Genomic DNA, 24,563 nt, shown 5'->3' on the forward strand with positions numbered 1-24,563 from the left:
ATTGCTGTTAATGTTTCTTAACATCATTACTCTTCAGTGGTAAAATAGACGTTTTTCTTCAAATATGTTTGGAGCTGAAAGGTAAACAACTCAATTATGTATGAGCATTCCACTCTGTTGAATATGATAAAAACAATACAGTTTGGTTGTTTAATGAGTGCCAACAGGCTGGGCTATATTATATTTATGGATTGATATTGTATTAAATTTGTATTAACATTTACAATCTTTGCACTTAAAATACATCTCCATGTGTGCGATGCATTTAATTTTCATAATTTCATAATTTTCTTAATGTCTGTAAGACCATTTTTATTACTCGATATCTGAGCTGCGATAGAGGACTATTTGCAACGGTAAAAGAGCAACAGTGCAACTAGTCTGATGCTTTTCGATGTTATAACAGAAGCTAATGAGGCCTTTATTAAAAATAAACTACGCTAAACGTTCCTTTAGTCAGGTTATTAAATCATCTGACATGGGACGATGAAAGCTCTTTGCCATCTCATGAAAAGTGATGACAGCTTATTGCTCTTCTCCCGCAATGCCTGCAAAAAAAAACGAGCCAACCATGAGGATGCAAACATGCCTGTGTATGTGCCTCTATCTCTGTCTCTATCTATAAATAACACATATTTATCCTCGAAATAAGTTGCAGCAGTCATCTTGAAAACCAGCACTTCCTTTAAATAAACTCAAAGCAAGCTGAGAAAACTTCAGTCTTGTCCGCAGCTGGGCAGCTCTGCGTATTAGAGTTGACAAACGTCATTAAAATTCACCGCTCCAAATAACAAATCTTTCAGCAGCCACACACACACACACATGTGCACACACTCACACAGACCATATAACCCCAATCACACACAAATACACACACACACACACAACTTTCAGCAACTCAGCCGAAACGGGGATATGCTAACCTCGGCAGAGGATGTCCGTTGGGACACCGTGGCCAGACTTGGGTTTCCCTCCTGGGACTGACTCTGGCTAGCACACATGCTAATGCTTGGATGGCTCTCCTGCCTCTACTTCAGTCTTCATAAAATAATCTACTTCATCTGGGCCTCCGACCAGGCTTTTCACCACCTATTAGCTCTCAAACTTGTGGTGGTGACAAAAGAAGGGTTTTGACAAAGCGCCAAAACAGATTGTCACAACGCACTGGTTTTCAAAAGCTCCTCGGCCTACCTGATTACTTCCTCTGACTGACGGGCTGCTGATTAGTAGCCGCTTGAGAAAACTGAATGTCAGGAATGGTTTGTGAATGATTTAGTCATTTAAATCAGTAGATAGTCAGTAACAGAGAATGGAGACAGCTTGGGTTAGGAGTGCTTGAGCCTCTGTGGCTAAAGACAAGCCATCCATGCAGCTGAGAGAAGCTCAACCACAATCTCTCGAAGGCCAACAACAGGAGTGCCAGCCTGCTTTAACCAGGGCGGAAATTTGGCACTTTGGGAAGGTGCAAGGTTTCGAGGTAGAAATGAAAACTCCAAGCAGCCGCTTACCTCTGCCTTTCCTGCAGAACTTTGACATCACTGTACACTCAGCAAAATAATTTTAGATTACTTGGTCTAAAACTAACAAATTATGTCAATTTTATTCAAATATAACAAACCTGCTTGGTATCTATAGCCAGCGTACTCTGGTGCAACTCTGGCGCATTTGGGCCAACATTTTAAATAGGTCACACCTCAGTTACAGAAAACATTTCATTTCCATGTGTGCCCAACATTTTGCATGAATAGCAATTATTGTCTGAATAAATACACATTTGTGTTGTTGTAGCTGCTCAAATATAAAATGTAGAACTAAAAGAACAGTCATTTACAGATCTTGTGTAGACAGCAGCTTTCATTAGAATAACAGAATGTCTGACGGAGTGGCAAATGCAATTTGCACTCAGGTGTCGGTAGCCAACAATGCTATGTGCATATTTCAACCTACTCTCATTGCCAGGGCGTCAAATACTGATGCTTTGTTTTAATGTTCTGAAAGTGTCACAGATTGGTTAGGTTTAGGCACTAAAACTACTTGGCCAGGTTTGAGTACTTTGTGAGTGTTGTGGGCAAAGCTGTTGGGTCAGATGCCGACATTCAAGCCTGAATTGGGAAGGCTAGACCAGCTTACATTACATTACGTTACATTACATTACGTTACCATCTAGAACTCAAAGGAAATAAACCAAATTAGTGATGCTCTATGTTCAGAAACATGGAGAATAACAAACTACACCAACAAACTCTCGACCTTTGTAAAGGACTGCGTAAGAACCATCTTGACGATAGTTGGCCAAACACCATCAGAGATGAATATCTGCGTGAGAAAACAAATCAGGAGAAAGCAAACACCCTGATGAGGAAAAAGATTGGACACATCCTTTATAAACCCCAAACCAATGTAACCAGACTCACAAGGGAAGAGTAAACGAGGGACACCCAGAAACAGCTGGAAGAGGCAAAGGGACTGAAGGACACTTGGACGGAGCTGGAGATGGCGGCCCAAGACTGGGGCTGATGGAGAGGACGTGTGAATGACGTGTGCTCCATTAGGAGAGAAGAGTTTATGTCAGAGCCAGATAGTCCAAAATCATCCACCTTTATCTAATCCTCTGTTTGAGTAGAAACTGTTATAGCTATATAGAATAGAAATAGTGGGCAAACCGTGTAATTACAAGAATGGCATCTGTCACGTGATGCCATTGGGCCCAAGAAACCTTTTTTTTATAGACTTACATCTGTAAAACAGTTGATGCACTTCTTGAGCATCACAACCTTCATAAAATGTTGAAGGTATATCACTATTAGGTGATCCTTTTTGATGCTTTAAGTCTGATAACATTTATTAGGTCTAGAAGTTATGAATTATGATTAAATGATTTTGTCCCCATTCAAGTTAGCGGAGGGCTAAACTGGAGGTTAGCTGCCTCCGCGCCCAAGTCAGCTGGCTCAGCTAATTCTATGTGGCCCATACAGCAACTCTGGAGTACTGCCTCCAACTCTATATTCAGTTTTCTTTACATCTGTGGACAGGAATCAGTGGTCCACAGTACAAACGTCTCTTTAACTGACTGAACTTATTGTCCCGTCAACAGCCCCGAGTTTGGAGAGCTTTTGTTAGTTAGCTTTTGGTTGGTTTGCCAAGCTCACCAGTACACATATACAGCCAAATATTATTGTCCATGAACTTGGCCTTGCCACTTCCTGGTCTGACCGGCATTAAAGAATGGTTCTAAATTAGCATAGCAGTTTTGCAAATACGCAGATGCTCTTCTACCTGTTATTCTGGCACAAATCAAAACATAAAAACCACGCACCATGTGTAATACAATACATCCAGATACATTCACTATACACACCAATTCAGCAATATTAGATGTCTTTAAAAAAAAAAAAAAAACTCTTCTAGAGAAACCACAACAGCAGACAGGCCTTTTCCATGCTTCTCCTGCACACATTGTAAAGCCGCAGCCCTGCAGAGGATTGCCTGGCCTGCAAAACAGACAGCATGGAGACTGACTGACTGCTGACATACATGGCACAGGGAACATGCCGGCTTTTGTCAGACTTCCACATGTGTTTCCAATGGGGGGGATATTAGATTCCGGGCTGGTACTGCATGTCGGCTACAGCTGAGGCGCGTGTGCACAGGGCTTTGTCTGCACATAGACATACTACTCGTACACACACAAAATGAGGCTCCAGATGTAGACAGCTCGTGATAGGAGCGTGGTGGCAGTGGGTCACCCTGAGCGAACACAAGTGTGTGTGTGTGTGTGTGTGTGTGTGTGTGTGTGTGTGTGTGCGCAGGGTTCAGGTTACTGTGTGGCTGCTGAATGTCTAACGAGGGAGGATGTCAGTCTTGTTTGAGAAGCGGGTGTGACAGCAATGAGATTCAGAGGAAAATGAAACCTCAGCAGAAAAGATTATGTACACAGTAGTAGCCATTTTAGAAGTAGCGAGTTTGTCCTGCCTCTAGCCTACAGTGGCACTGCTGTAAGGTCTTTATTCAGTGTTACAGGCTACATAGGTAATTAGTGTGTTTTTTAAAACTAAACTAAAACCGAGTAATACCATTTCTTGGAACGTTCCTGTGGAAAGAGAGGAAAACTTTTTCCAAAAAAACATGCTATAGATTGGAAAAATACAATCACTGCCTCAATAACCACGTCTAATGGCTGCTTGAACAGTTTACAATGGAGTTGCATGTTGTTTTTCATTCAACAAAGAAAAATATTTATTGACTGAAATGCCCTGTCTTTATGCCGGTGTCACCTTTTTCCAAATAAATGGGTTAACATTTTGTGCCATATGCTTATCTGCTCTCTTTCAGGCAGTTAGATGGGAAGATTGACATTACATTGTCTGTGCATTAAGAACAGTTAGTCAAGATGTATTTCGCCTGGTTTAGCATAGCTGGATGCAGGAGGACAGAATTAGCCTGGCTCTGTCAAATTTCACAGACATGTCTAACGTACGAACACCTCTACTGTTCGCTAATTATCATTAGTGTTAATTATCTTGTTTGTTTCATTTGTATAGAAACAAAGATGTTACGTGTCTGCTGCTGTTTCATGGGGAGTTGTGTCTCATGTCACTTGCGGAAAAATAAATTTGATGAAAAAAGTTTCTGCGCACTGTAGTTGTCGTGTCTGGACGTCAGCAGTCACTTTGTAGGTCAGAACTAAAAATGCTGACACTTCAATTTTTCAAGCTAGCCAAAGATGATTCAAACCAATTTTAGGCTACGTAGAGGATGCTTTGATTTATCTACACTCTGTGGCTTTTGATTTAAAGCCAAAATGGGGAAGTCCTACATAATAAGGAATATAGATTACTGTGATGTTGGCTGAAATTGACTCAAAACCTTCTTCTGACTGGTTTGTGCCACAAAGTATCCGTCAAATTCCCCATTACACTAATCCAGCATCAGTAAATGGAAATGCAGAGTAGAGTTAGAGGTTGCCAGTCTTCTCAGCAACACTTTTGGTTTTTTGCGGTCATGAAACATTGTGTATCCAGATTATCATGTAAGTGATTTATTGATGTTTGAATACTTTATGTAATGCTTTTAAAAACAAGTGTCTGGATACAGGGTCTTAATCAGTTACAGGACAGAGAAGGAAAACCCAGGTCAAGGAATACAGAATTGCCCACAGACACACGCACACACACACACACACACACACACACACACACACACACTCACACACTCGACCTCCATAAGCCAGCCTCCATGGAAAAAAGCTTACATTCTAATAACACACAGTTAAGTAAAAGTTTATGTTTTCAGCGGCCAACAAAATAAATGAAACAGAGCAAATGTGAACATGGGACGCTGGCGTTTCGAGTTGTTTTTATCGAAGCAATGTGGACATGAGGAAGTGGAGAAAGCTGAGGGGTGGTGGAGCACCTGTATATTTATACAGACTTTAACTCTTGTGATGTCATCTCTTGACAGTAAACATTTATCTGTCTTTTATAATGGCAATCCAGATCCAGGGTCATTAGCGAACACAGAGTCAATGAAGGAGACCACCATCTGAGGCCTGAAATAGTCCGGGTTACGGTGTGTGGAGGTTCTGTTAAATTTATTGAAACGGGGATGGTTTATTCAAAGAACTTGTAATGAGTTGTTCTTGGTATCCCGTATGCGTTCTGTGTCAGAAGGTCAGGACGAGGACTTCTCTTTGAAAATGGATGTTGAAACATTAAAACTAAATGTTGCTGCATACAGCGCTATAATAAAAAGTTGAAAAAGGTTATTAAAAAAAAAGTGTAATTTAAAACTGCACAGTCAAACCAAAGATGCAGATGCAAACTTTGTGGATATGCAGCACACTGTTAAGACAATTGGCTATAGAATATGTATTAGCCATATTTTTCAAGTTGACCATTACATTTGACTTTATGTAGTTGACATTTCTACAGAGACATCAGTCATGTCCAACTAGTGCCCTGATATACAGCAAAGCAAGGCTGCAAATTCTATGCCTTAGTTTCTAAAGACAACCATGCAAACATAACATATCTATGATGTTTTTGATTCAACTAAACTGAACAAACTAAAACAACTAAATTCGGTGGGTGAAGTGCGTGGTCACACCAGGAGGTGGTGAGATATATGCATGTGCAAGACATACCTATGGACTTTCTATGTTCGGAATACACGTTAAGCTGTATGTTTGTGCACGATTTGCAACCGATCTGTTTTCACCACTGTTGAACTCAACGCTCAACTCGATTGTGGTCACTCTTTTGAATTTGGTGTGATTAAGCCTTAAACCTCACAGCTATGACAGGGAGATGTCCACTGCACGGTGGCTCCATTTTAGTTCAGCGTGATCATGCATACATTAGGCAACAGAATGTCTGGCTACTGTGAAATGACTAAAGATCCTAATACTGTGTTCACACAAAATGGCAAAACATGGCTAAGTGTGGCTAGCTTAACCGATGCTGTGTCGCCATTGAAGTGTTTAGGTGCTCTGTCACACGGTTGTTTCGCCATAGGCATGTGTAACATATAAAATTAAGAACATCACATTTTGCTGCCTCATTGCATCCCCATGTGCGCTACAATACACAGAAGCTAAAGTTACAGCATGGTGTCAGCTAGCTAAATGCTTGTGGGGAGGGAGAAGGGGTCAGTTTGTTGCTTTATGTCTCTGGCGTCCATTAAAAATGACTTCTGACATTTGGCAGGATGACCACAGCACGAGACTCCATTCTGTCCAGTTGTCCGTATTAGTTAATAAGGTGGAGATGTTATGAACATGAACCTAATGCACCTGTTGGCGTCTTTGATGCTAGAAATTGGTCGTGTCGAGCTCTTTTCTGATTTTCTCTCAGTATCATTTTCACACCGTCAACAGGATTTGCCAAACCCACAGCCTGCTCATAATGACGGTCAGTGTTTGTATTCATTGTGAGCGATCAGGGTTGCTGCTTAGTCTGGAAAACGTCTTGACTCTTGTAAATGACACACCGTGTCTGAACAGGAAAAATGTTAAATCCACTTCAGCCGAGACGGAAAACAATCAGTGCATTAAAAATGGTTTGCAACAACAGAGAGCAACATCAAAGCGTAAAAGAATCCATCCCAAAAGAAATCTCATCAACATTTTTTTTTTCACTTGCAGATGCAGAGACTACATCGGTTACATCTGTAGACACCCATGGTGCTGAGGATAAAAGTATCTACCAATTGGCGAGCCTTGCAGGCTTTTTCCAGCTCATGAATGAGGAATTCTGGTTAACAAGTCACCCAGATAATGGTGCGGAACCTGTCCGTATAGCGGGAGGTGATATTGGTGTTGTTCACACTGCTGACAGTAGTTCCACGACCAGTCTCGGTGGGGGTCTGGCCCACACACAGCTTTAGTATAGTCCAAGCATGGAGAAGGTAAACAGTGATGAAGCTCCTGCCTCCCCCACGCGGCATGTCGTCTCACCACAGACAGAAAGAAAAACAATGAAGCCGAAGTGATGATCCATGTGAGGGTCTGGATCAGACAAGTGTTGCTGTAGGTCATAACAATAGCCAGTGCAAGTCCCAGTTTACAAGGCTTCTGTTATTGTCTCAGTAACATCGTGCAATTACTCTCACACGGTTAGGTTCTATTTGAGATTGTGCAACATCCATTAGAGTTACATGCATTAAGTCTAAATACCTTTTGTTACTGGTTAAAATGTGTCCATAGCACACAGTTTAAAAGATGTCAAATTTGCCTTTGAACGTCATACACAATCATGATTTTGCAAATTTTCAAATTCAGATTCAGTTGCTCAGACCAACCATTTGGCATTTCAGGAGTTTGGCTTCTTTTGTTAATTTCCCAAAGTGTTCCTTTGGGTATTTTATGCCTTTTCAATGACAGTTGCCAATAAAGCAATGACAGGATAAAACAAAAGGTTCACAGCTGGACTAAAACCCATGATGTTGTGGTTCATGATCAGAACTGGAAATATTAGTCCATTGTGGGGACCTAAAATTGGGTTCGAGTTGATTCTTTTTTGGTAGCAGAAACATCTATCTGTAATAGTATCAGGCAAGTTCCAACATTGTCTGTGTGAATAATATCTCCTAAGGTCAGAGCTCAGCCACTGTTAGTTATGTTAATAGACACTGGATGCGTTTGATGTGTATGAGCACTAGCAGATGGCGCTGTGCATTTTAACTGTAGGCCAAATTCAGCGCTGCGTTCATGTCTCTCCTGTTGACCAACCTGACCGTTCTGCATGTGCTTGATGTTCCATCCATCTGCGAGACCTCGTTTGTACTCAGCTGTGTCGGCGGCCACCGCTCCAATGGGAGACCTCCAGCCACTGAGCCTGATCTCCATGACGACAACGATCCCTTGGGAGGATTCTGCGTTCTGGCTCATTGGGCTGCGTTCACTGAGAGACTGACACAGAGAGTTCAGAGAGAGAACAAAAGGAAGAGGGAAGTTTTGCAGTCAGACTCACGTTTTCAACATGCATATAAACATCAAATGTATGATCAGGATGCCTTGAGATCAAAACATCATATTTGTAAAGGGATCCTACTTTTATCCAAAGTTCCCCTTGATATTACAATAAGCATTCATACTCCCAGAGCATTGAATATCCCCATAAGTTGGCAGCACGACCATAAAAGGATCCAGACGTATGATTTTGTTGGACATTTGTTTCATATCATGTGTAGACAGTTTTATTTTGTTAACCAAGGATTAAGTACATGTAGGGCTGCAACTGAAGACTACTTTCAACGTCGATGAATCTGCAGATTATTTTCTATTAATGTAATAACAAGGGGAAAAATGTCGAATGATGTTTCCCAAAGCCCAAGACAAAGCCTTCAAATGTTAACTTAAATGGAACTTTTGTCCACAACCCAAAGATATTCACTTTGCTGTCAGAGAGGAGTAAAGAAACCAGAAAATATGCACATTTGAAAAGCTGGAATGAGAGAGTTATCACAAAAATACTAATGGTTGGAGATTACTTTATTAGCCAACAACTAGTCAGTTAATTGATTAAATATTGCAGCTCTATTTACTGTGCCAACTTTTCAAAATAAAGCGCACAATTTATTTCGATTTTTATTTCATGAAGCATGTTGGAGGTCCCAACTGGACTTTTTGTGTTTACTGGTGTGCTTTCACACTGTTATTCTATAATCAAGCGATATATAGGTCAACCAACAAGGTCAAGAGGGCAAAAAACAGGAAGCTGGCCCACGCAGTACGTTGCTTATTTATGCACCAGGACTGTTTCTATTTCTTTGACACCTCAGTAATTGTAGCTCATAAATTACACTGCTGTGCCTGGCAGGCAAGAGTTAACCTGGAAAGAGGGTTTGGGGGGGTGGGGGTGAGGGGGTCTGCAGTGCATAGACATGTGTGCTCAACATTGAGAAGGACATCAGCTGATTGATGCTGGTTAAGTAGAGCATCGGGACGGATGCGTGTTTAATGAAGTCAACGCCAAGATCAAAGGATGGAGAGGTGAAGGGAACGACTGAGGGACAGTCCTGATGGTCTTATCTGACATACTGGTTAAAGAGAGATATTGTAGATAAAGGCAGATGCAGCAGAGGGGGAGTTGGCTTTGGATGGCAGGATGATTGAACATGGGGCTCCTCAAACATGGCTCTCAAACGTCTGAGTAATTCTTGTCCTCTAAAAACAAACACCGATAGAGACGGAGCTCTGGGCTTTGTTTTACATGTTTATGTATGTCATCTTGGTCTTAATGTGAAGGATTTGACTCCCGTGTGGGAGCTTGCGGCTGCGTAGGATTGAAGAGAAAATGCGTCCATCTGTAAAGTGAGCTCATATGTATCTCTGCATGTCTGTTTGTGCATGTGTGTGTCGGAGGTTTCGGTTCAAACGAGAGGCAATCAAGCAGAGTTTGTGTACCTAGGCAAGGCATGAAGAATCCGGATAGGACTCCACTTTGCTTCCCACAATACTTCCATATCTTTTCTCTCCCTCTACGTCTGCACACAAACACAGAGGGAGCCCCCACAGAGTGAAAACCATTCCTATGATCTACGTTCAAGGGTAAAACCTTAAATCTTGGCCTTGACACCCAGATTCCACACTTGTCCTTTTAATCCCGTCCCATCCCACCAACAACCCTGCTTCCTCCCTTCTCTCCGTCCCGGCATTTATCCGCGGATCAGACAGAAAAACATACAATGCTTCCACAAGCTGGACACACACACTCGCACATACATCCCATTTTCGTTTAATCCCTACTCCCCTCTTCCCTTTCTCCCTCTCCCCCTCCTGACCCTTCTCACCTTTTGTTCCTTGTTTGCTTGTGCGATTCGCCAGGTTCTCACTCCCACCATTAGTGCACAGCCCAACCTGTTGTTTGACCTCTGACTCCTTGTGGGTGTTTCAATTATTTTTTAGCTACAGAAAAATGCACTCCTATTTTGGTAAGGGCTCACAGGTAGACATAAAGACGGACGCCACATTAATCATAACCAAAAGGGAAAATAGCAAGTATTGCAACATCTACTTAATGGATTGGTTGGACATTATGTGCAGACATTTACTGTCCTCAGAGGATGAACCCGTAGAATTCTTCTATCAGACTTGCATGAAAACATGACCTAGCAGAAAAACTAACAAACTTACCTAGAATATTATAGCCTAAAATGACTTGTTTGAACTTGGGGGGTCATCTTAGCAGCAAGAGGGCTACTTGTTTAATACTAGTGGTTCCCTCTTTATGATCTTTTTTTTTGTTTTCACAGAATGAGGCGAAGTAAGGGAAGACAATACACATTACTGATCCAAGGCAATATATGCCATCTTTAAGAGGATGATAAAGCGTTTTATCGCTCATTTTCTCAACTCTCGCCAGCACAGGTTTCAGTCTACCACTTATAGCATGCACACTTCTCTAAACTCTAGTGCTGCTACCACTATTACTCATCTGTTTTAGATGGATTTGTTTGAGAAAGACCAGCTGACCCCCTTTGAGAAATCGAGTGGTCTGTAAACACTTAGGGCGGATTAGGTCAGAGAATGTAGGAGGTGAGGGCGGGGGAGGGAGAGAGGAGACAGGAGGCGAGGGAGGAGGAGATGGTGGTGATACTGAGGGATGGAGGGGTTAAGGAAAGTTACGGTGGAGACAGGAAGTTGAAGGCGTTAGATGAGGATCGCTGCTACAGATTGACTTCGGCCATGGGAGGACCTGACCTTGACCTTTCCGGGGCATTTTTAACAGACCAAGCGCAGTTTAAATTATTTGCAGAATAGTTCTTGAGTTGAGCGGTTGTACAGTTACAGTTCAGGAAAGAAGAGACAGAATCACAATATTATGAAAAAAGAATTAGCACATCAAGTGTTGATAAAACAATAATGGGTGTGGTATTATAGACCCAGATTCATTTAATTTAGATTCCAAAAATGGCGTCTACATGCCTCTTTAAGCAGGACCCACAAGACCATAGGCTTAGCTTCCTTAGTCCTGACGGGCTCATACCGGACCTGAACAGGGCCCATTTTGTCTTCTAACAGCGCCATTTGTGATCTGTGGTTTTCATGTCGTGTTCTGGACTGTTTTAAGCACAAACCAGAGATGGAAGTTAATGCCCGGCTGGGATCAAAACAGAATGAAAGAGTGGCCAAATAAGAATAAATATGCAACTAAACTCCTAAGTTTTGATCCCTAAAGCCTTTAATTGGTATAACAAGTCACTAACGAAGGGTAATGCGTGCCCTTTACAAGCCCGGTGTTCCTTTTACCAGCAGGTAGCATTCTGCCCTCGTCCATCATCTGCTGCGATTCCAAAAGCCGACGTTAAAGCTATGCATATAAAAGTTCTGGTTTCCAGCACAGTGCCAGAGTAAACTGGGTGGTATATGGTTTAGAGACGTTTCCTTCTTCGAGAGTGAGGGTCCCGGGTCTCTGTTTGTGATGGAACAGTCCACCGCTTGCCAAGTGCGGGCCATTTCTTAGGCCTCTTTGTGGCTCAGAGGAACACTTTGAAAACCGCAAGTTATCATTGGAGCAGGGGAGGCCTGTGGCACACGGGACGACCACCACCATCAACCTACACCCCATTATACTCTCTTTTACTGACCCACACCTTGCACACCTTGCGCAAACTCCGCCACGTGCTTTCCATCTCTCCGCCTGCTGCCAGTTTACACACCTTTCTCCCTCTACTCCCCTCCACCCATCTGGCATTGCCAGCCTCTGCACCTTCCGTCTTTCTTTCCTTCCTTCCCTCCGCACCCATCCATCCACACTGTCAGCACTCCATCAGTCTTGTCCGGCTGAGTTGTCCAGCTGAATGGCAGCGCTACCCGCCAGGTACGCACTGTTTTATAAACATGGCTGATCGTTTGGGTCTGCTGTGTGGCCTTTGCAATGGTTAAAATATGTAAAATGAAGTTTTTAATGCCCATAGCACTAAATGACTAATGTAGCTTTGGAGAGTTGACAGTGACGAAACAATTACACTGGTGCTGTCGTTTGCTCCTCATTGATGGTTGACAGCTTCAACACTCCATTTTTTTTTTTTTTTTGTTACAACTATGTTATACTCAGTTGTCAATCATTTATTATCAGTTTTTACTTTGAAAATGTGCTTGTATTGAGTTTTTCCTTCCCGAAGAAGGAGGGTCATAAAGGGCAGGTGATGCCTCGGACTGCTGGACTCTTTATTAGATTGTTTGTTCGCTTACACTTGTTTATTTCAGTGAACTTTGTAAATGGTAAATGGTCTGTATTTGTATAGCGCCTTTCTAGTTATTTCAACTACTCAAAGCGCTTTACATGACATCCTCATTCACCCATTCACACATCAATCATACAGGAGAAATGTAATTTGGAGGAGACTATTCTTTCATACTGATCTTTCATACTATTCTTTTCATACTGCTACATGGCTACATGAGAAGCCATGCTTCAGGAGCAAGTTGGGGTTCAGTGTCTTGCTCAAGGACACTTCGACATGTTGACCCATAGGAGCTGGGGATCGAACCCCCGACCTTCTGATTGAGGGACTACCCACTCTACCACTGAGCCACAGCCGCCCCTGGTTCTAAAGCACTAAAGCACTATGAGACACTCTGTTGTGATATTGGGCTATACAAAATAAATGAATTGAATTGAAAAATTGAAAAAATACTGCTTATAAATGCTAAAATAGAGTTATACCTTTTTAAAAATTTAGACTTTTATGAAACTGAAACTCATTTTTGATATGGTTTCCATTTTTCCTGTAATAGCCATTAAATGTATTTACACTCTTCAGCTACATCTCTATATAACTGTCACTGCTAGTGGCAGGGTCCGCCACTACTGTGCTGGATTCAGATTGCCTTCACAGGCTCAGGAAACAATGTGGCACCCTTGCACCATATCAGAGCCATATTAGGTTACTGCCATTGCAAACAGAACATTGCATTGCTGTTGCTTCACATTAAAAGCTTTAAACCGGCAAAGCACGTGATAGCCCATAGTGTATTTGTCACTAATGTTGGCAGTAACAGATGGTTCATGCAAAATGTTTCTACCAAGGCTTTTTTTTTTCTAAAACTGTCAATCAGGTTTAATGTTGCAGGGAGTAATGGAACAAATGGCAGCCGCCAAATTGAGCTGGTGAAGAAAGAGTTGCAAACACGAGGCTGCACACCTCCACCTCCTGAGCAAGGTAACAAACTCCTTTTAATGCACCCCATTGTTGTGCACTTGTGCCATATGCAGCACGACATCGGGTCATGGTTGCCCATGACATGATGGACAAAGGCTGATTACTGGCTGACTTCCTGTATGTAAGTATTGAGAAATAGAAGTATTAATAAAATACAACAAATATAATGAAAAATATGTCACATTTACATACATACAGCGTATGACATGTGTTACACAGTTACAACTTTGCTATATCACATTGTTAGTCATGTATTACCTGTTGTTGACAAATACAACACATGTCCTTATATCTGCTAACCACTATATCGCAGTGAGTTATAAACATCTGAATTGCTTATATAATTATAAATGCTTGTAGTGCATTAATGCAAAATCAGCTGTAACAAGCTTATCCCAACTATCAGTGAGCAGATAAACAGATGTCTCCAATCTTACACCCACCAGTCTGACCTCCTGCTCCTGCTCCTATTTCATGTACTCACCTCCATGTACTCAATACAATATTTTCATGGGAAATTGAGTGAGGTCTTAAGAAAATACTTCTAAAAATCATCTTTGTCTATTTTCCTTGTGTCAGCCAGTCACGCGTATGTGCAAGTACAGTGCCCTGAGAAAATATTATGATTTGGTTTTGCAGTTATTTTTAGTTGCCTTTTCCTGCCTTTTTTTTTTTTATTTTAACATGTATGGTGCACCTTGTTCCACAGAATAACTCTGATTTCTTTTCTGTAAATAATGAAAAAGTATCTTGAATTATATGATATTTTCTTCTGATGAATGTGGTCCTTTTTTCTCTCTTTTTAAAAAAAAAAAAAATGGAGCACGCAAGTTAGTCAAGGATAATATACATGGTCTGGAGAGTACACATTCATATTTTGGGAGCATTTAAAAAGCCACAATCAGTAATAAGCTGTAAAATCTGCTCAGAAAAGCATGAAATATGTAGTCATTGAGAAACAATATACAAGGCTGACACTACAAAAACTTAGCTTGGAGTGATGATGATCCTCTGGTGTTTTACACCCACTTACATCCCACTGTGTTTTATATGGTTATTAACTTTTGTGTCCAGTATATTGTTTTTTATCATTAAAAGAACATTGACATTGAATCTGAACTTTTTTTTTATTTGCTCCTAAGCAAATGGCAGCAATTATTGAAATTTAAATTTCCCCACTAATGATGAAGGAGCAACGTGAGTCATGAGGGGATTCCTCGGACCAAAAACATCCCTTTGACTGGTCTGCTGGCAGATGAAATATTAAAGCTAAGTGATCCAGAATATTCTCTCCTGATTAGACAGAGGTTGCTTTCACTGCAGGTCCCATGGTGCTACTGTGGAGAGAGTAAATATAACCGAAATCTGCAGAGTCCCGGCTCGACTCCCAGACTTTTACTGACAGCTTCGTTCCACTGGCAAGAAAAAAACTTGTGATTAATACCGCTGCAACACTCGCTTACTAATTCAGGAAGATATAAACATTGGGAAACGGTCCATATGTATCTAAATAAAATGATTTACAGTTGCAGTTAGGTTTGGAGCTGGAATTAGACACAGAGTTCTGAAGGCGTTGTTTAACGTGGTGATAATACCCAAGAGGCTGTGATTATGTGACCAGCTCTGATGTGGCCGCGTCCTCAAACAGCAACAGCACTGAAGTAACCATAATCATAGTAAAGAACGTCCACAAGGCCATTATGGCATTAAGAAATGATTATGCATCTACACTGCCAAGCTGAGAGAACGCTTTTGGTCTCAAGTTGCCTCCCTCTGATTCCTTTCCTAATATCTCAGCTTTAACCACATCTTACCCCTTCGCCCATTTATTTCTCCTTAAAAATTAGAAATGTAGGCCTTTGATAATAATCCTGGATCCACAGGTTCAGGGCATACACAATCAAAACATGTTGAGCTCCAGGTTCCGCTAGTAATTTTAGCCCCTACTTTGTGTCACATCTGCTGAAATTTGACCGAAATTTCTTTGTGTGGTGTGCGTTTGTGTATACGAGTGTATTTCTACGGTGTATGGATGTATGTGAGAAGGTACAGTTGTATAGTTGTAGAAGTACCATGCTAATGTTTATTAATAAGTAATAAACTAATGTGAAAATTAATACACAACATGTAAAGTATAAGTAAATAGATCCATCATATGTCAGTAGTGTAAAAATTGTAAATATAGTAGAAAGTGAGACTTAAATAATGCTAACAAAGTTGAAGAGTTCAGGAGAGATTCAGCGTCATTTTCTTCTACTACAGGACATACTTTGTATCTGGGAATGTCAGTTTCTGCTATTCTAATTTAGGGCTAATTAGAAGAGACTGGAGCAAAGGTAAAGAGGGTGCCAGGGCATGTCACGATTCTTTTTAAATTAGGCCAGAGCAGGCCAAAAATATTCTGACACGCCAGTCTTTTTGTCAGGATGTCAAGGACCCCGATGCTCGTTTTCATTCCAGATGCCCCACATCTGTCTGCTCTGCATTATCAGGATCAAATCGCGTAGTCTGATCCATGAATTAATTTGTCCCCCAAAGACTGGCACCACACTGCCAAGCAGGCGCTCACTTCTGACCCTCCTGCATGCTCCTCCAGCAGAACAGGACTTTTCACCACCCTGCTGCAGACTTGAAAGCTCTTTGGCAGCTCGACTCGAAATCATCTGAGCCCACGAGTGTGTCTCTCCACAGCGTGAGCTCTGCTGGGAGCCCGGAGGGGGGGGGGAGCAGCAGCCAGAGCGGCGGCCTGCTATATGGACTCTGCGAGCGAGCCCACAGAGGGCTCCATACCTGTTAAAGAGAGTAGCTGAGGCCACTGTGGATGAACCCCAGCCGTATATGAAACTCGAGGTGCGCTGCAGATTATGCACAAGCATGACTGCTTTTGCCATGAAAATGTAGCTTTTGGCCCGGACGTTCGAATGATTTTATTATTACTATTTTTTTAATCCCTCTGCTCTCCTCCGCTGGTGAGGTCCCCAACGTTCACTGAGCTCGGATGCTATAAAAAGGCTTTGTGTATTCAGTAATTGCTTAATAGTTATATAAAATGTCATTAACTGCTTTTGCTGGTTAGGTTACATCCATTCTAGCTACCACGGGGACTGAGGTCTCTCACCCTACATCCCTCGCTTCTCTGCCCTCCTGCCTCTGTTTCCTTATGTCATTTTCCAGCAAGAACCTCCTCATATTTCCACCTTTTCTCCTCCTCTGTTCCTCTTCAAATCCCCTCTCTTCAACCTTTTTTTTTTTTTACTTCTCTTTCACAGGGCCATTCTTTCTCCCCCTCCAACTCAACCATCCCTTCTTCCATCCGTCACCATCCACCATGTTAGCGATCCGCCTCTTGACAGGTGAGACGTCCGCAGCTCCCTTGCCTGTCAATCTGCGGCGCAACGGTCGGTCAAAGTGCTCGCGCAGCCCCGGGACACACAGGCCCAAACCGCCGTCAGCCCTCCTCACATCCCATCGCCCATCACTCTCAACACAGCGAGGGGGGGGGGAGGGAGAAGAAAGGCCGCGACTTCCTGTGTGAGGTCATCACGGCGCTGCTGCGTCCCACCCGCAGGCAGTATACGCCTCCCGCTGCTCACAAGCTCCTCACGCCCATTCTTATTTCAGCTCCATTAAAAATAATTGGTGTATCGCTCCAGAGTAAATGTTGAGGAGGAAACCGCGGCTGGTCATTCCGGCTTAGTTCAACATATAAAGAGGATGGAGAGTATCGGCATATGGTGTAAAAGTTCACAATGTATTTATTTTTTCCCCCCTATCACTTATCCAAATTGGCGGTCAATATTTGCTCTGGTGATGATCGCTCCCAGTGGCTAATTTTCTGAAAAGGATATCTCTTTACTTTGGTGTCGAATGCTGCCAGCTCAGAGCAGAGAGCACGTTGAAAGCATTATTCTCACCGCTGTATAGCTTCCCCACTTAATCCGAGGCACTAATGACGTTAATGAAAAATAACTCTAATCTAATAAACTCTTCACTCCAATCAGTCTCATTTCCCTCTTAGCTTTGACTAATCTGTGGTATTGGCACAGAGGTGTTTGATTCTCTCCAAAAACCTTTGCTGCCCGTTTTGCGGGAGCATTGTCAGGGTGAGAGCTGAGGTCTGACAGGACAGAAGAGCTTGTGAACGGCACTCCACATTCATCCCACAATGTTCTGCTTGTCAATGCGTTGCAGCTTCTGAAAACACATTTAGATCATTGCGGACACTGAGTCTTTACTGAAAACCGTGGAACTGTTTGAGTGATGGTGTTTTCTGTGAGGCCAACCGCACCCATTCACTGCTAGAGGGACTCTGGGATACAATACTGCCTTCTAATGGCGAGTGAATCAGCGGAGGATGATGTAACTGCCTGATATGAGTTTTTATTTACTTAATAAAAGGCCAACGTTGACCTCATGTTTAGTCAGTAACTTTGAGTATATTTATCCTTAAAGGATCCTGAGACCTGAGAACTACTGTCAAATAATGTGTCATTTATTCAGAGGCTCAAACTGCCTTTCGCTTTATTTATCTGTACCGCCATCATCACTCTTATACCTCAATATTCTGGGCTTACATGATTACCTTTTTTTTTCAATGGGGTGGGTGGGTGAAGATAAATATGCTAATCACGCTTTTCTCTTTGCTCCATTTGAGGAGTCCAGTATAAATCCAGGGTTTGTATGATTAGCACTCATGATGCCTTCTTTGGTCACCATCCAAAGCCGGTCTTTATCAAAAGCACGGGATGTGTTGCCATAGGACCCAAGGAAACATATGACTGTGCGAGATGTAGCACACAGCTGGAAATAAAGGGCAGGGTGTGGGCCTGAGCATCAGCTGTTCTGCACTGTGGGATTTTTGTATCCTTGAAACGTACTGCGCTACAAGACTCTTCTAAATCTAATTTTGCGTTTCAAAATCTCCACCAGCTACGGCAGAGGTCAAATCTTTGCAAAGCCAGCAAATGCTATCTGAACACTCATAGCTTTGGCTTTTATTGTGAAAGGTAACATATATTATTATCCTGTTTTCATTTGAGCAGCAGCTCTCAGATTAATCCTCCAATCTATGCGGTGCACGTTTATTCTGAAGTTGACGTTCTGGAATTACACCACAGGGGTTTCAAATTATTGCGTAAATTACAATTAGAAGCACTGAGTACTTCATCAGCAATAAAAGCCACTATTATTCAGTGTTACACATCTTCATAAGGAGAATAACATTTTCAACATAAGAGTTCAGCGTAGAGGTGTAGCGGTGAGGGTCAACGTTGTGGCTCGGGTTGATGAAATGAATATTGCAAGCGCGGGTCCTCACAGGGATAGAAATGAAAATGTGTGTGTGTGTGTGTGTGTGTCTGAGACTTGCACGCCACATGCTGCTCTACACCGGGAGTCCCATCTTCACAGCGGGATGATCTGCTGGCTCTAATTCCTTTCCATTAATCATTGGACTAATTTGTTTTCACAGCGCCGCGCTGACAGCCTGAGGTTCTTGTTACAGCACAGCAGCTCGAGGAGACGCCATGTGCATGTGTGTGTGCGCGCACGTGTGTGGATGTGACAGAGGAAAAAAAAAGCTGAGTCGGTCTTCGCAGCTCGCATTAGCGTGAACGGTTGTGAGCGCAAACAAGTGTTTACATCATGATTCAGGGTCACATGACTTAAAATCAAGTTTGACTGAGGTCACTCTTTTATGTACTTAAGGCTTAAAATGTTTGCAAAAACTATTTTAGCCTAGAAAATCATTTCAAACTAGTCAAATTGCGAACTTTGTCAACGTTTAAAAATCCAAACTGATTGAACTGCATGTTTTATCCTGTTCCCGTCATTCTCTCCTCTGAAAAGTTAAGCCAGCAAATTAGAATATTCTTTTCTGTTTCTACCACTTAATCAGTCCTGGTAGAAAAACACATTTGTATTATATCTTGGGATATCTTACATCTCAAATATCTTGTATGAACAACAATCCCAGGTATCAGGACAAAAAAAAATCTATTCATATTCCAGTAAACCTTCAACTGACTGCAGATAGAAACCAACTGCCTTTGAGTCAGTGTGGGATCCTGTGTTTTCGTGTGACCTGTGGCCTCAGAGATGAGAGAAACACAGCATCTGATCCACCTCAGCTCTTGGCCTCTAGAAGGAGGCAAACATCAAATCTTGCCTCTGTAAAAGACTTCCTTCTTGCTCTCCAGATCGCATCCATCTCAGCTGTCCAACACCATCTCATAATACTTCTGCTGCAGTTCCCAAAATTTCAAGCCATGCGCCAGTGACAGAGGAGACAACAAGCTTTCCCAGACAACCTCATGCAGGACCACCCAGACGGCTTTGGCACCGGCCAAACGGCATCACTGCTCTCCTTCAGGAGCTACAAACCACCAAGCCAATGCTTTTCTGTGTCCAGCGGTTACAGTATGCAGTTGTGATAAAAACGGACACGATTTATAAAAAGAAGTAAAAAACAAATGAGTCAGGTTATTATTCCTGAGCTAACTAGACTGCATTTAATTGGCATTGCAGTGGTTCCTGGAGGAAAAGCTCCTGCAGAACTCCTGTGACAGCTGACTCTGGTCAGGCAGTCGGCCTGGACATGATGGCTGATTCAGCCTCTGGCATATCTCTGTACCACATTCCTTGTCCAGTCAGCAGTTTGTGCATTCTGAACAATAAAACACTGATGGGACCTCCAGCATAGACTCAGGAGATTCTTCTTTTTAAAAAGGCTAATAGGAGGTAAAAACATAAATCAGGTGGGATGTGGGTCAGAACATTTGTATATCCTTCTTACTTCTAATCATAAATTATACAGTAGGCTATATTTCCAATATTAACGCATGGACGAATCTTGTAATATGATTGCAGACATCTCTTAACCGTTACGTCAGTTGAAAGCCTTGCCTGTCTGCACATCTTTGCAGTGGCTTTGCAAGACAATGGAGATGCTGTGGGTTAATGTAAGTAGCTAGTTAGTTTAAAACACTTTCCTTTCTTACTGTCAGAGTTTCTGAATTAGATTGTGCCAAGTGTGTCAGCCCAAACCTCTGTGGTCAGTTTTGGTAGAATCTTTTTACTTCAGGCTTGTATTTTGAAGACTGCAACATTATCCTAGCCACGGCGTAAAAAAAGCCCAAACATCGAACTTTGTCAGCTATTTTCTTAACTTGGAAATAGATAAATAGACAGAATAAATCCATATTCTACAGGATCTTCTCCATAGGAGCCATATGTTTCTCACTTCCACACAGAATCACTCTAACTTAGAGTCCTGTCTTATTAATAGTATAGTTTCTATAATGTGGAATATTAAATGAGACAATGAGTTAATTTATTTTTCTAATCGAACTATTTTCAAAGTAAGAAAACAGCTGACAAATTTAGAATATTGGGTGGTCTATGCCTTTAATGTTAGTCGGCACAGGACTAGATGCTGTATGGTAGTAACACATCTGCAGACCCCACTGGTTCTGGTACAGCATTGTATGTAAAACTGCAACTTTTCACTGGCATTTGGGTCTGCCAAGGCTTAAAATGAATGCACCTTCAATCTTAAACACACACATCTACTGTGTACCGTGTGTGTGTGTGTGTGTGTGTGTGTGTGTGTGCGCGTGCGCACCGTGCTGTACATGCGCAGAGCGAGGCCGGCGTGTTTTCCTCCGAGTTCGTTTGATTATGTCTTTGTCCGTCATCAGGGGGCTTTTAAGTGCAGGAGCAGAACCCCCAATCCCATGGTGACATAATGGTTAGACCCAAACTCCACAGGTAATGTATGAAGCTGTGCAGCTTTTAAATAAGCAAGCCTTGGATGGGAACAGAACCAAAGAAAACACTATATATCTAAAAGCTGGACCATAAATTTGCTAATGTGGTGGTGGAGAAAGAGAGAATGGGACTGCCTACGAGGTACTAATTTGTAGATCACTGACAAAAATGAGAGATGCACGGTGAGACTTCCAGAGGACCTTGGCGAGACATGCTGTGGAGGTTGGAGGTGCAAAGGAGGCGGGAGACACACAACGGGCCACAGCGCAGAGGAAAAAGCATGGCAGCTGTGAAAAACAGCGAAATTGAGAATTGACTATGATGAGGGCAAAAAAAATATTTGTATTCTTTCTTTAAACAAAAACACATCCAAAAGGCACACGTACTGCACACACCATAACTCCTAAACATAGTGACCCTCCTCCTGCCTAATAATTACAGCGTGTACCCAGCGTTCATTAGTGTAATACCAGCTGAATCAGATAATAAACCCTTTACTAACATGTTTGTTATTTCTGCCTGTGACGCCACTGGTAATTAATTCCAATCAATAAGAAGTCTTAGGCCTTAGGTTTTGTTGATCTTATTTCCTCTCCGTGAGGGAGTGCAAGGCTTATCCAAAGTACACAAACAGGCCACAGCACACAGAGACACGGAACCTGAACCTGCGTCCTACTGGCGCTTTTAATATCCTGCAGTGAAAGCTGGCTCACTCGCATCACTTGCAAACTTGTGACCACGTGTGTGTGCACGCGTGTGTGTGTGTGTGTGTCTGATAATATGTGATTACCCGGTTACTTCCTTTTATGTCGATGACATCGCAAACAAATTGTTCTCAGTTATATTTGTGGTTTCTGTGTGTTTACAATGTTGGCACTGTAAATGTAAAAGTACTGACGTTTTGACACATCCAGCAGGTACAGATCAGCATTAGAATTCATTTGGAGCTGGTTTTGTGTCTATGTAATGAAGTCAGTTCGCTTTTAGCTCAGTGATTATTATCAAAATCAAAAAAGTATTTATCTATCTATAGGCAAGAAGAGAAATTGCCATTCTGAAGCGGCTGCGGTGTCTGGATCCAAACACTTGCAACATCGTGAGGTGCAATGGAAGAGATCACATCTCTCTTGGACCAAAGTCTGCACTCTTACATGGAAGACAGAGCCAACCAGGGTCTTCCCATGGCAGAGCTAAGACCGGTTTTAAACCAGCTGGCTGCGGCTCTTTCCCACCTGAGCTCCATGGGAGTTGCTCACGCGGACCTCAAACCAGAAAATGTCATGGTTGTGGACCGTCGGCAGAAGCCACTGCGAGTCAAGTTGATTGACTTTGGCCTGGCGTGTCCAGTGTTTCCACTTCAGCCTGGTGTGTGTTTGCAGACCATCTGGTACAGGGCGCCTGAAGTGATGCTGCACATCCCTTTTAATGAGGCCATCGATATGTGGTCTCTGGGCCTGGTAGCTGCAGAGCTGGCTACTGGGTACCCCCTCTACCCCGGAGAGATGAACTATGAAGTGCTGAGCTTCATCATAGAGACTCAGGGCCAGCCAGCAGACTACGTCCTGGACTGGGAGCCTCCCTCAGAGCTCCTGTCCGGACACCTGCCTTGACATCGTGGACAGTGACGAACAGCATCTGGTTCATCAGGTTCAACTTCCTCCCTGGCTGCACAATCGCAGGGGAACAAGTCTAAAGAGGTGGGGGTCCAGCCTGAGACCAACACTGGGACCCATGACTGATTAAGGCACTTGGTCATAAGGCTTGCAGAGTTCTTCCACTTGAACTTCCGCCAAGATGAGCAGCTGTCGGCATCAATAGTTTGATCAAGTAAGTAACTTTTCACTTTTAAAATTCTCATAGGCGGCACAGCACAGCACGAATGTTCCAGGTTTGAACCTGCTGCATGTTCAAACCTGTGGTCTGTTTCCCCCCCCACAGTCCAAAGACATGAAGGTGATTAACTGGTCTGAATCCACAGGTCACCTGGGGCAATTCTGTGTGGAGTTTGCATGTTCTTCCTGTGTTTGCATGGATATGTTGTAAATAAATGTACTTACAATGTACAACACCATATAATATACTTGTGTGTTTCCTAAGAGCAGTGTCAAGAATCCAAAATAATTTTCATTTAGTTAGGATTTATTTGTAAAACATATAATTACACTTGTTTTTCTTAATAAGAATACAAAAAATAGCATGCTCTTTGAAATAGTGAGGCATACTCACAACTCAGCTGAGACTGTTCTGATGCATATTAGGACAAGAACGACTCAACTAAGTAAAGAGAAATGATACTTTAAAACATGAAGGTCAGTCTATCTGGAAAATTTGTAGAACTTTGAATGTTTCCTCAAAACCATCAAACACAATGATGTAACTGGCTCTCATCAGGACCCCCCCCCCCTGGAAAGGAAGATCAAGAGTTACCTCTCAGAGGAGACTCAGGCCTTCATCGCTGAATTTAATTTGACTGGATTGAGTTTGAAATGGATTAGTGTGTTTCTGCACTAGTATTTCATACTATACTTTTTCCACAAGTTTATGAAAATAAAAAAAATGATGATATTTGCACATGCTGAAGAAGTGGGCACACTATTTCTGCTAATAAAAAGACGGTCAAATGAAGTTTTTTATGCCACCCACCATTACCTCTGAGGCTTCCATGATATCTCGGTTTAACTCTGCTTCATGTGACACGTTATGACGAAAACCACACAGGAAAGCAAAAGTCCAGATAAACAAAAAGCCAGCAGTGTGTGTGTACGTAATGCAGCATTTACCGTTGCTGTATGTATTTACATTATTCTAAAGTTTTACATCTTATACGCCCGTGTATTTATTGCTTCTGCTCTCGAAGTGAGGGGCGAGTGGAAAGCTAAACACAGGTGAATGAGCAGCTTGTTTACTTTCCAGCATGAGTTTGAGACTGATAAGAAGTAAGCAGTCTCCGGCGAAACAGAAAAGCTCTCGTGGTGCCAGCGTCCAGTTTTAGAAAAAGCACTCATTCAACAGGACAATACAAAGGAAACAGCCACATGGTGCAAAAGAGAATGTGAGGATCTTTCATATCTCACTTCAAGATTACGTAAACGTGATTATATGATAAGTCTGAGAGGTGTAAGTGCAAATTC

Source organism: Pempheris klunzingeri, chromosome 20 (assembly GCF_042242105.1).
Source record: "Pempheris klunzingeri isolate RE-2024b chromosome 20, fPemKlu1.hap1, whole genome shotgun sequence".
Classification (NCBI taxonomy): domain Eukaryota; kingdom Metazoa; phylum Chordata; class Actinopteri; order Acropomatiformes; family Pempheridae; genus Pempheris; species Pempheris klunzingeri.